Below are 12,519 nucleotides of genomic sequence, written 5' to 3'. Positions count from 1 at the left end.
ACAATTTAGAAGTAAGTTCCTTAATCTACCCTTTCTTCCTATTATATCTATATTATATCCCCTTTTCTTCTTTAGAAAGAGATCACATTTATAATCAACCTGGTTTAAATAAAAATATTGGTTTTTTTCTGTCCCATATCAGAGGGCTCTTCTGATTTGGGACACAAAAATCTCTTAACCTTTTCTTTTAGTAATATGTCTGGGTTTAGAGAAGGAGTGAGCCAATTCCATCTCCAAAGCCAGCTTGATAATTTTGGGAAATTGGGCGTAGTTTCTCTTACTACTTCCTGCTGGAGGGGGTCGCTGTATCTTATTGGGACACAAAGAAAATTTTAAGATTATGGAGTAGTCCATGAGGGTAAACCTCTGAGCCAGTTGCCTTGAAACCCTTCTGGATGTCGGATCTGGGCCATGGTGTCACTGGAGACCTTTCAGGTGGTCTTGGCTGATCAAACCTGAAGTATCTTAATCTGGAACAAATCCATAGCCTCTGGCTTTCTGTGGAAACAAAAGCAGAGACTCTTTTCCAAAGCAACATATCCTTATATCCAAATTTTGAAGTCAAGGTACCTTTAAAAATTACATATTTGTTTAACTCAACAGCTTTTATAATCAAATCTTTTTCTGTAGTTAAAAGTCCCAAAGACAACATAAACTAGATTTTCTGTGTAATATCCATCTTTGTAAGACTGAAACGCTGCTGTGGCTGCTGGCTCCACCCATCTCTGCTTCCCAACATGGCGGTGGTACAGTTTACCGCCAGCTCTGGGTCTGGAGCCATGTGTACCATCAACTATCAGAAGCAGTTCTGTCAAAGCAGTGCATAGCCCAGAATTTTTTTTTTAAACTAGCAAAGGCTAAATCTATCACGTAGCAGAGTAAAGTGTCGCTTGTAGACTCCTCATTCCCGCCACACTGCAGGTCAGACGCACATGCCAGGAACCCACCATAGTAGCTTAAACCGGCAGGCTGCTGCTAACTTGAGAGAGACAATTAGGAAGCTGTTTTTAGCTCCGTCTTAGAATCTTTTTCTCAGGTTTTAGGTGGAAATTCTTGCCCCACGTTGGGTGCCATTTGTAGTTAGAGCTTTTCTGTCTGGCCCAGTCAGGACAAATCTCTCTTACCTGCCAGTCCCACAGTCGCTCAGACCCAACCAAGAAAGCACACAGAAACTTACATTGTTTAAAAACTGTGTGGCCGTGGCAGGCTTCTTGTTATCTGCTTCTTCTATCTTAAATTAACCCATTTCTGTTAGTCTATACTTTGCCACATGGCCTGTGGCTTACCAGTGTCTTTACATGTTGCTTCTCATGGCGGCAGCTGGCGGTGTCTCCCCCCAGCCTTCTACTTCCCAGAATTCTCTTCTCTCTTGTCCCGCCTATACTTCCTGCCTGGCCACTGGCCAATCAGAACTTTATTTACACAGAGCGATATCTACAGCAACTTGCATATAAGATATTTAAATCAAAATTCTTAGCAGCATCAAAATTAGAGTTATGTCGTAGTAACAAAAATAGTTTTATGGTTTGTGGTAACCACATAAGGAACATGTTGCAGCAATAGGAAGGTTGAGATCCACTGATTTAGAGGGTCTTGTTCACTTGGTGTCCTCCATCCTCTTTGACTCATACTTTTTCTGCTTCCTCTTCCTCTAGATTCATTGAGCTCTAACAGAAGGGGTTTGTGGAGGCATCTATTTAGGACTGAGTGTTCAGGTTCTCAACTGAGTGTGGTAGAATATCATTAGGAGTCATTTTGTTGCTACTTAAAAAAAAAAGAACAGTAGTATTTCTTACAGCCCAGGTTCCTGAGCTATCTGGTCTTTGGTTCTTGGTCTCCTGGCCAGTGTTGGGTATGGATTCCATCTTGTGAACTGGGCCATAAGTCAAACCAGACATTGATTGGTTACTAACAACCTTCTGTCGCCAAAGCTCTAGCATAGCTTGTAGGCATGACACCAATGTATATTAAAGGGTCTGCAGCTGTGTTGGTGTTTATGCTCAGTACTGTGCAGAGCACCTTTGTGTACCTTTGTGCTCTATGTAGGTACTGAATCAACTTGTCCATGTTCAATGAGTTGTGATGTCTTTAGCACTAGGGCCTTGCTGTCAGTTTGTGTTCATTACAGCCTGGGTTGTTTGGATTGCCATGGGACCCCTTTGGCCCATTTATAGTACTGGGAAGATTCTTTTGGTGACAAGACATATCCTGTTAGAACTCTGTTTCTTCCATTTATAGACAATTTTATTTAGAACACCTTCATATATGTATATATTTTAGGAAGCTTCTACTGTATTAGGTATTACTACCTCTCAAATGACCCTTAATTTTAGCTGCCTCTCCCCTCCTCCTCTCCTTTATTCTCCCTTCACTCCCCATCCCCACTTGATCACCCTATTCTAGGCCCCCTGTCACTTTTCCCTTACTATCTATTCTATTGCCCTTTTCCCACAGCATGTGTCTGTGGGCCTAGTTCCCTAGTCTATGTTAGTCTCTGGATCTATGGGTTGTGGCTTAGTTATCATTGACTTACTAGCTAATATCCACACATATAAGCAAACATATACCATATTGTCTTTCTGTGTCTGGGTTATTTCACTGAGAATGATTTTTCTCTAGATCCATCTATTTACCTATGAATTTTGTGATGTCCCCTGTATTTAATGGCCAAGCAATACTTCATTGTTTAAATATACCATATTTTCCTCATCCATTCTTCTGTTGAGGAACATCTATGTGGATTACAAATACTATATGTCATGTAATAGAACAGCAATGCATATATCTGAGCCAGTATCTCTTTGGTAGGATGCAATGTCTTTGGGTATATGCCTGTTTAATATGGCTGTACCTTGATTTATATTGATTCACACCTTCCTGAGTTACTAACACTCTGATTTTTACAGTGGCTGTACAAGTTTGCACTCCCACCAGCAATAGATGAGTGTTTACTTTGATTCACTTCCTTATCAGCATGAGCTGTTGCTTGTTTTATTGATTTTAGCCATTCTGACAGTTGAAAGACGGAATCTGAAAGTAATTTTGATTTTCATATCCCTAATAGCTAAATATTTTTAACATTTCTTTAAGAGATTTTCAGGTATTCTTGATAACTTTTTGGAGAATTCTGTTTATATCTGTGCCTTATCTTAAAATAGGGTGATTTGTTTTGTTGATATCTAGTTTTTTTTTAGTTTATTGTGTATTTTGGATACTAGTGTTCTATTAGATGTGGAGTTGGAAAATGTCCTTTCCCATTCTCTAGGCTGCTGCCTTATCTGAATGATGGTACACTTTGTTTTGCTAAAGGTTCTCAATCTCAAGAGATCCTACTTATCAATTGTTTTTCTTAGGATATTTCTGTTCAGAAAGTCATTTCTTATGCCAATGTGTCCAAATGTATTACCCAACTTCTCTTCTTTCAGGTTCAGTATATCTGTTTTTATTTTTAATTGAGGTCTCTGACCCTTTGTATTGTATGATATTTTGTTTGTGTTCTGACAAAAAAAGTTTGCCTGAAGATCAGAGGATGGAGCTAGCCACTAGTTAACCATTAAGGCCAGTCAGTGGTGACACACACCTTTAATCCCAGCACTTGGGAGGAGGAATCAGGAAGATCATGAGTTCAAGGCCATCCTTGGCTACACAAGATTGAACCAGTCTAAAATAGAAACAGCTGGTCAGTGTAGGTGCATGCCTATAATCCCAGCACTAGGAAGGCAGAGACAGAAATACAAGGCAAGTGGAGACAGGATCCCAGCCACCATTCAGTTACAAGATCCAGAGAGGTAAGAAGTCACTGGTGGCTGCTCTTTTGCTTCTCTGATCTTTCAGGTAATTACCCTGATATTTGACTCCTAGTTTTTATTAATAAGACTAATTAGGATCATGCTTCGCACTTGGAGTTCAGTTTTGTGCAAGGTGATAAGTATGGATTTATTTACATTCTTCTATATTCAGCCATCCAATTTGACCAGAATTATTTGTTGAAGATGCTGTCTTTCTTCAGTGACTTGATGGATTTTATTCTACAAGTATTTCAATTATATGGTTAGAGATACTTGAAGTTATTTTATATTATTTGAGTCTATTGTGAAAGTTGTTATTTTCCTGAGTTTTTTCTCAGTTTATTTGTCATTTATATATATATATAATAGGACTTCTGATGAGTTGATTTTGTATCAAGCTATTTTGCTGAAAATTTTAACACATGTAGTCATTTCTATGTGAAATTTTCCTGGTCACTTTTATATACTATCCTATCATCTGCAAATATAGATGCATTTACTTCTCTCTTCATTTTGTATCCCCTTGATCTCCTTTATTTGTCTTAGTGATCTAGCTAGGACTTTAAGCACTATGTTGAACAGGCATTGAGAGAGTGGACAAGTTTTCCTTTTTCCTGATTTTACTGGAATTGCTTTGCATTTCTCTCCATTTAAGTTGATGTTTTCTATGGGCTTGCTGTAGATTGACTGTATTATGTTAAGGTATGACTGTTGTATCCCCCAAATCTCCAAGACATTATTATAAAACTTAATTGGATTTTGCCAAGGGCCTTTTCTGCATTGAATGAGATGATCTTGTGCTTTTTGTCATTGTTTATATGGTAGATCACAATTACCAATTTATATATGTTGAAGTATCCCTTCATCTCTGGGATGGAGCGTATATAATCATAGTGGATTAACTTTTTAAATCTGTTCTTGGATTCAGTTTGCAAGTATTTTACCATGTATTTTTGCACCCCATTTTCTTAGTGAAATTGGTCTATAATTCTGTTTCTATTGTTAATTTATATGGTTTGTATATCATGGTGAATGTGGTCTCAGAAATGAACTGCACAATGTTCCTTTTTTATATACTGTGGAATAATTGAAGATTATTGGAATTAAATCTCCTTTGAACTTCTGGTAGAATGCTGTGCTAAATTCATCTGCTGTCAGGTGTTTTGTTGTTGTTGGGAAATTTTTAATGACTGCTTCTATTTTACTAGGAGTTATAGGTCTCTTTAAATTGCTTATCTAATCTTGATTTAACTTTGTAAGTGGTATATATCGAGAAAATTATCCATTTCTTTCATCTTTCCAATTTGGTACAATACAAATTTTTAAACTATGTCTTTATGGTTTTCTGAATTTACTCAGTGCTTGTTGTTATATTCCTGTATTCATGTCTAATTTGTTAATTTGTATATTCTCTCTTTGTGTTTTCTTTAATTTGGAAATGTGTTTGTCAATCTTATTTATTTTCTCAATGAACAAACTTCTTGTTATATTGATTCTCTTTATTTATTTTATTTCTATTGAATTAAATTCTGCCATGGGTTTGGTTATTTTTGCCCTCCACTTTTTTTGTATGATTTCTTCTTTGTGTTCTAAAATTTTCAATGTGCTGTTAAGTTCCTTATATTATATCTATACAATATTTTTATTTAGGTACTTAGTGCTATGAACAACTTCAATGTGTCCCATTAGTTTTGGTATGCCAATTATGTATATCTCTGTGATCCATAGTCATGTTTTATCTATCTATCTGCTATTATCTGTATGTCTGTCTGTCTATATGTCTGTCTGTCATCTGTCATCTCTCTATCCATTATATGTATACATCTATAATCTATTATTTGATCATCTTTTATCTAGTCTCTTCATTCTATCTATCAACCAATCTGTCAGTCAATCATGTATGTATGTATATGTTATTTATTTATCTACTTTTAATAATCTATTTATCACCTGTCTTTCCCCCATCCATCCTCTATTTTCATTTGTTTGTCTCTCTGCCTGTCTTTTTTAAATACCTCTAGCTATTATTTGTGTGTCTATCTATTAATAAAACATTTTTTCAAAATAAGCAGTCTTGAGGTTCCCCTTTAAATTTCAGTCATTCAGTCTCTCATTTCCAGAAGCTCATCAGTCACCCTGAAACCCAAATAGTATGATATGTATTGAACAGAGGCAGCCAAGCCCCACACCTTGAGACCCAGTTACAGCTACTTCAGCAGAATGTTGAGGAGATTAGACTATCCTTGGCCACCACAGGGGTCAGCTCATCTTTGTGTAAAGAGTGGGCCTAGCTTTTGTGGGATTCTGTTCTTCCTTGGTAGCCTACTTTTATTTGAGCAATTACTGAGAACAGAATGGTGGTGTCCTGTGTGGCCATTATTCTGATATAGACTCAGCCCAGTTAGCTTCCTGTCTGTGTGTGTTCACAACAACAGATAATTCTGATGAGTAGATTAACCTACAGGATGTATGAGGTCTGAGTTCATGACCACACATTTCTATATGTGTTACTTCAAAGGAAAATGAATATTTTGTTCTTTAAATACTTAATTTTCAGTTACTCTTGTATAGACAATTAGAAGAGATCAGGAATTCTTCTCTTTATATTTCTGCCCTAGGATGGTTTTCCTCAAAGAATTTACAGTGCTGCTGAATTTCCTGCCTCTGCTTTCACCTTAAATTTCTTTTTATTTCTTGTCTGGTAGGACTTATTATGCAGCCCAGTGTATACCAGCATTCACTTATGAAGAACAGACTGGCCTCAAATCTGAGTTCCTTCTCCAGTCTTCTCAATGCTGGCAACACATGTGTGCATTACTGTATTTCTATTTCACCATTTTTAAACTTTAAAAGGTTCATTTCAATCAGAGAGCCATCGTTTTGGTTGAGTCACAAAGAGAATCACTTGAGAAAGAAGGTCCACCACATTGTATCTATAGTTAAAAATCAGAGCTTAAGGAACTCATGCTTATTCTCAGCTTGTTGTCTTCACTTTGAAACATGTAAGGACATCCTGCTGAGGGAGTATTGCTACTCCCTAAACACTGGGCAGGTTTTCTCACACTAAGGAAACAGTAAAATTCCACCCCAGATGTGCCCATAGGCCAACTCTTTGTGGTTGAGACAAACGCTCAGACTTTATCTTGAAGTGAGTATAAATTGTGGCAAGTTGACATTTTAAATTAAAAAAAAATCACACTAGCAGAAATACCAAGATAAAACTTGCATTTACAATTGCCTATAAATTTGAAAAACAAGTGTCACCACTTCATGTAGCTATAGGAACCAGTCTTGAGAATAACAGAAGGACTGTTAGTCATCAGCACACCATGGATACAGTTGCACATTCATGTTTATTGATCCATTGGGTGACCACAGCTGCTGTGTTTATTTGCATAATAGTTACGCCATGTTTAGAAACTGGACTTTCACAGTACTCCTTCCCACCCTCTGTCTCTTATGTTCTTTCATTATCCCTCTTTTGTGATAGTCCCTGAGTCTTGAAAGGGGTTTCTGTAGATGTTCCAAGATGGCTGTTTGTTTCTGTATATTATTTAAGATCACTTGGGCTAGAGTCTGAGAAATGACTGCATTTGTTCTTGGAAGACTTTAGATCACAGCCTCCCCCTGCTTTTGCTGGTTTCCTTTCTTCTAGTTTGTTCTCTCTTCTGTTTTGATAGTATACGAATTCTGACACCCACCATTCATTATTCTCCACCCTCCTATTCTTCCTTCTTCTCTATATCACATATGTCTCTACAAGTTCCAGGGATCATCATAAAAGATACAGAATTAGTTTCTCTCTCTCTCTCTCTCTCTCTCTCTCTCTCTCTCTCTCTCTCTCTCTCTCATGCGTACACACATCCACACAGAATGACATATATGTGTAAATATTTGATAAATAAACCCAATAGTTTGTTACCTGACCTTAAAAGTTAATAATAATACAGAAACATAATTTTTATGAGTTCATTTTATGCTATTTTGCACTAAGTATAATCCTTGACAGGATAAGAGAATTAGTAATAAGTGTGGGTAACAGGAAATATCTTCTGGTCTTCTCTAAATTTCAAATTTCTATAAGGCAGATCTGATTCAGAATCATGGATGTTGTCCCCTCCAAATATGTTGATGAAACAAACAAACAAAAAACAAGTATGTCGATGAATGCGCATCATGATTCTACTCCTGTCTGCCAAAACTTTTCCTGTTTTTAAATTTGTCTTTTCTGTGGATTTTTGTATTTCTTTCCAAACACTACCATAACAAATTATTGCAAATATGATTATTAAAACGACACAAGTGTTCTGGAGATCAGAATTCTGAAAAGCTCAAATGGAATGTCAGGTGTCTTCAGGAATATGTTACTGCTCAAATCTCTAGGGAAGAACCCGTTTCTTGCCTTCAAGCTTCTGGGGGCCTCATGAATTTCTTGGACTTAGACACTTCTTTCATTGTCATGATTTCAATAGGTTGTCATCTTCATAATGCTTTGTACTGATGTTACTGTGTATTTTCTTATATGAAACTTTATGGTTCTATAGACCTAGGGAAATTCAGGATAGTCTCCCATTCTAATGTCAACTTTACACTACCTGATTTCTATCACAAACCCAAGTTTTTATTGATTTATTTAACACGCAAGAGGACTCACAGACTAGAAAGTGCATGTCATCAGGGGATAATGTCATGCCCACCTTAGTATCCAATTCACTGTGTTGAATATTCCTTTATCAAAGTTGTTTGGACACATTCCTTTTGTCCTGATAGGATTGTGACTAAACTCTTTTCGGAATATTCTGAATTATGTTTATTTAGTGAAGTGGCAGTTGTAGATCACTCTAAGGTCAACGAACTCACTAGCCCTGGATAGTTGATTAGATTTCCAGAACCAGGCAATGGTTCCTTGTGTTTAAGTAGACCTTAAGTTCAACTAGACAGCCATGATCTACCACTAAGATATGTGTCTAACTATTGCGCCCCTAGGGTTATTGTGTCACACTAGTCATGAAGAGGCTAAACAAGGTCTGAAACCTTCATCTTCAGAAACACTGAAGCATCAGCAATAGCTTCCTAGTAATGCTTCTTGAAGAGAAATGGTCCAGTATGTCCACAATACCAGTTTTAAAAATAATTACTCGGATATTGGTGAGACAGTTAAGTGATTGACTTGTAAAGTCTGGTAACACAAGATCCATCCTAGGAATCCACTTAAGCTGAAGGACATGAAATGACTCCACAAAGTGGTCCACTGACCTACCGCCATGTGTTGTGGCAAGCACTCCACCACTACCCTACCCCTTCCATCACCATACTTCCCCAGTAGTAATAAATATATAAATTATGTAAAACACAAATTATATATTCCAGTAGCTCCAAGTTTGCTTCAAGATGTCAAGGGGAGGTGAACCTCCTTATGACAATAACATCTGAAATATTAGCATTCTTTTCCTTTTTATTGAAAATAGATTTTTTTCTCACATATTTCCTGGTTATGGTTTTCCCTCCCTCTACTCCTCCTAGTTTCTCCACACATTTTCTCCCATCCATATATACTCCTTTCTGTCTCTCCTTAGAATACAAACAGGTTTCTAAGGAATAATAGGAAAATATAACAAAATAAAATATAATGAGGAAACAAAAACTATCACATCAGATTTGGACAAGACAAAGAAACAGATGTAAAAGTTCCTAAGAATAGGCACAAGATCCAGATACTCACTTGTTTGCACACTCAGGACTCTCATACAAACTGCAAGTTGAAACCCGTGATAGCTAGCCAGAGACTTGTGTAAGACCTGTGCATGCTGCTCTCCAGTCTGTGAGTTCTTATGAACTTAGAACATGATTTAGAGTATCCTGTTATCTTTGTGTCTACCATCCCTTCTGGTCCTTACACCCTTTCTCTCTCCTCTTCCTCTGTGTTCACTGAGCTCCAAGAAGAGGGTTTTGATGGAGACATCCCGTTTAGTTCTGAGTGTTCTAAGGCCTCCCACTCTCTGCATAGTGTCTGGCTGTGGGTCTCTCTATGTGTTCCCATCTGTTTTTAGGAGTATGCTTTCCTGACAATGGTTGATCAAGGCACTGATCTCAGATTGTCATTAGAACTCATTATATTGTTTCTTTTTTTTCTTTTTTTGAACTCTGAACTGTTTAGTCTCAGTTCTTTGTCCCTTAAGTAGTATTAGGTATATGCTCCATCACATGGGGTAGGCCTTAAGTCAAACAAGACATTGATTAGCTACTCCTGCAAGTTTTGTGCCAATATTGCCATAGCTTGTCTTGTAGGCATGACATCAATGTAAATCAAAGGTTTTGTGGCTGGGTTGATGTTTATATTTTTCTTTTGGTAGTATGTAGAGTACATTACTGTGGCAAAGGTGCTAGTACATAGGAGTGAAGGCTCTATTTTGTCACCATCTTGACTTCTCTATGTTCAATGAGTCAAGTACTTTCTTCAATAATATGGCCTTGCTGTCAATTTTTTGAGAGCGACCTTTAGTCTTGGCAACAGGCTATGTAATTTGGGGGTTCTCATGGAGACCACTTTATCCAACATCTCAGTTAGATGTAACACATTTCTGCTACTGGAAGCTTCAGTTTGGGATAAGAGATGACCTGTTGGGACTCTGTCTCTCCCTTTATTTGGCAGTTGCATTTATATTGGCTTCATATATGTCTATATTTAGGAATCTTCTATACTACCCCTTAAAATGTCCTTAATTTTAGCTATCTCTCCCCATAGTCCTTCCTTGTCCACCCTCTGCAGACCATCTCCTACTGATGCCCCTCCGTAACTATATCTATTCTATTTTCAATTCCCAACCAGATAGATCTCTTCCACTAGTCCTGTAGTCTATACCTAACCTCTGTGATCTACAAAATGTAGCTTGGTTATCATTGATTTAACAGGTAATATCCTCATATAAATGAATACAAACCATATTGTTCTTTCTGGTTCTGTTCCCCCTTAATCAGGATGATTTTCTCTAGTTCCATTCATTTGCTTGTAAATTTTAAGATGACCTCATTTTTAAATGGCCCATCAGTACTCAATTGTGTAAATGAACCATATTTTCTGTATTTATGTTGAATTACATAAATGTTGTTTCCAATTTAAGTTCTTTTGAATAAAGCAGCAATGGCCATGGTTGAGTAAATGTCTCTGTGTTAGGGTGAAACATCCTTTGAGTATACACTCAAAAGAGATATTGTGTTTTGAATTGTATATTGATTCCCATCTTCTTTATGGACCACTGCACTGATTTTCATAGTGGCTGTACATGTTTTCACTCCCACTTGCTATACATGAGGTTCTCTTTGATCCACATCCTTACCAGTATCAACTGTACCCTTTTTATTGATCTTAGTCATTCTGACAGGTATAAGATGAAATCTCAGTATAGTTTTGATTTGCATTTTCCTGATGGCTAGGTTATTGAATATTTCTCTGTTTTTTGGCTATTTGAATTAAATCTTTAAAGAACTCTGTTTATATCTGTACCTCATCTTAAAATGTTTTCTTGATATGCAGTTTTTTTCAGTTCTTTCTGTAGTTTAGGCATTAATCTTCTATCATATGTAGAAGTGGCAAAAATCTACTCCCATTCTGCACACTGCCACTTTGTATGAATGATGGGTTGCTTTGCTGTCTAGTCATGAGGTCTCATTTTTTAATTGTCGATCTTAGTTCCTGTGCTAACACCATTATGTTCAGAGAGTCTTTTCCTCTGCAGATGAGTTCAACACTCTTCTACACATTCTCTTCTATCAGTTCCAGTGTACCTATGTTTTTTTTTGTTCAGGAATTTAAACCATTTCATGTTCAGGTCTTTTTTTGTTTTTGTTTTTTTGCAACACAATATATATGGATTTATTTTCACCCTTCAAAATGTAGCCACCCAGACTGACCAGTACCATTTGTTGAAGATGCTGTCTTTTTCCCAGTGTGTGTTTTTGGATTCTTTAGCAAAGTTCAGATATGTGTGGAGATATTTCTGGCTGTTAAATTTAATTCCACTGTTCAACGTGTCTGTTTTTATACCAATACCATGCTTTTTTCACTACACTAGCTCTGTAGCACAACTTGAAATTGGTAATAGTGAGACCTTCACCAGTTCTTTTATTGTGCAGGATTGTTTTAGCTAATCTGATTTTTTTGGTGTTTCCATATGAAAGTGAAATGTCATTTTAAGATCTCTGTAGAATTCTGTTGGAATTTTGATGGGGATTACATTGAATCTGTAGATTACTTTTGGTAAGGTGGCCATTTTCACTGTTACTCCTACTAATTCATGAGCATGGTAGATCTTTCCTTCTTTTATTATCTTCATCAACTTCTTTCTTTAAAGTCTAGATGTTTTTAATCATACAAATCTTTCACTTGCTTGGTTAGAGATTCTCCTAGATATTTCATATTTTTGAGGATTTTGTGAAAGGTGTAGTACCTGGATTTCTTTCTTTCTCTCTTTTTTTTTGTTTTTTTTTTCAAAACAGGGTTTCTCTGTGTAGCTTTGCACCTTTCCTGGAACTAGCTTTGGAGACCAGGCTGGCCTCAAACTCACAGAGATCCGCCTGCCTCTGCCTCCCAAGTGCTGGGATTAAAGGCGTGCGCCACCACTGCCTGGCCCTTGGGTTTCTTTTTCAGTACTTATGTTACTTGTATATTAGAAGGCTCTTGATTATTTTCTAGACAGAGTTTCTCTGTGTAGCTCTGGCTGTCCTGTAACTG

This window comes from Onychomys torridus, chromosome 1 (assembly GCF_903995425.1).
Source record: "Onychomys torridus chromosome 1, mOncTor1.1, whole genome shotgun sequence".
NCBI classification, from domain to species: Eukaryota; Metazoa; Chordata; class Mammalia; order Rodentia; family Cricetidae; genus Onychomys; species Onychomys torridus.
Note: the sequence above shows the minus strand (reverse complement) of the source record.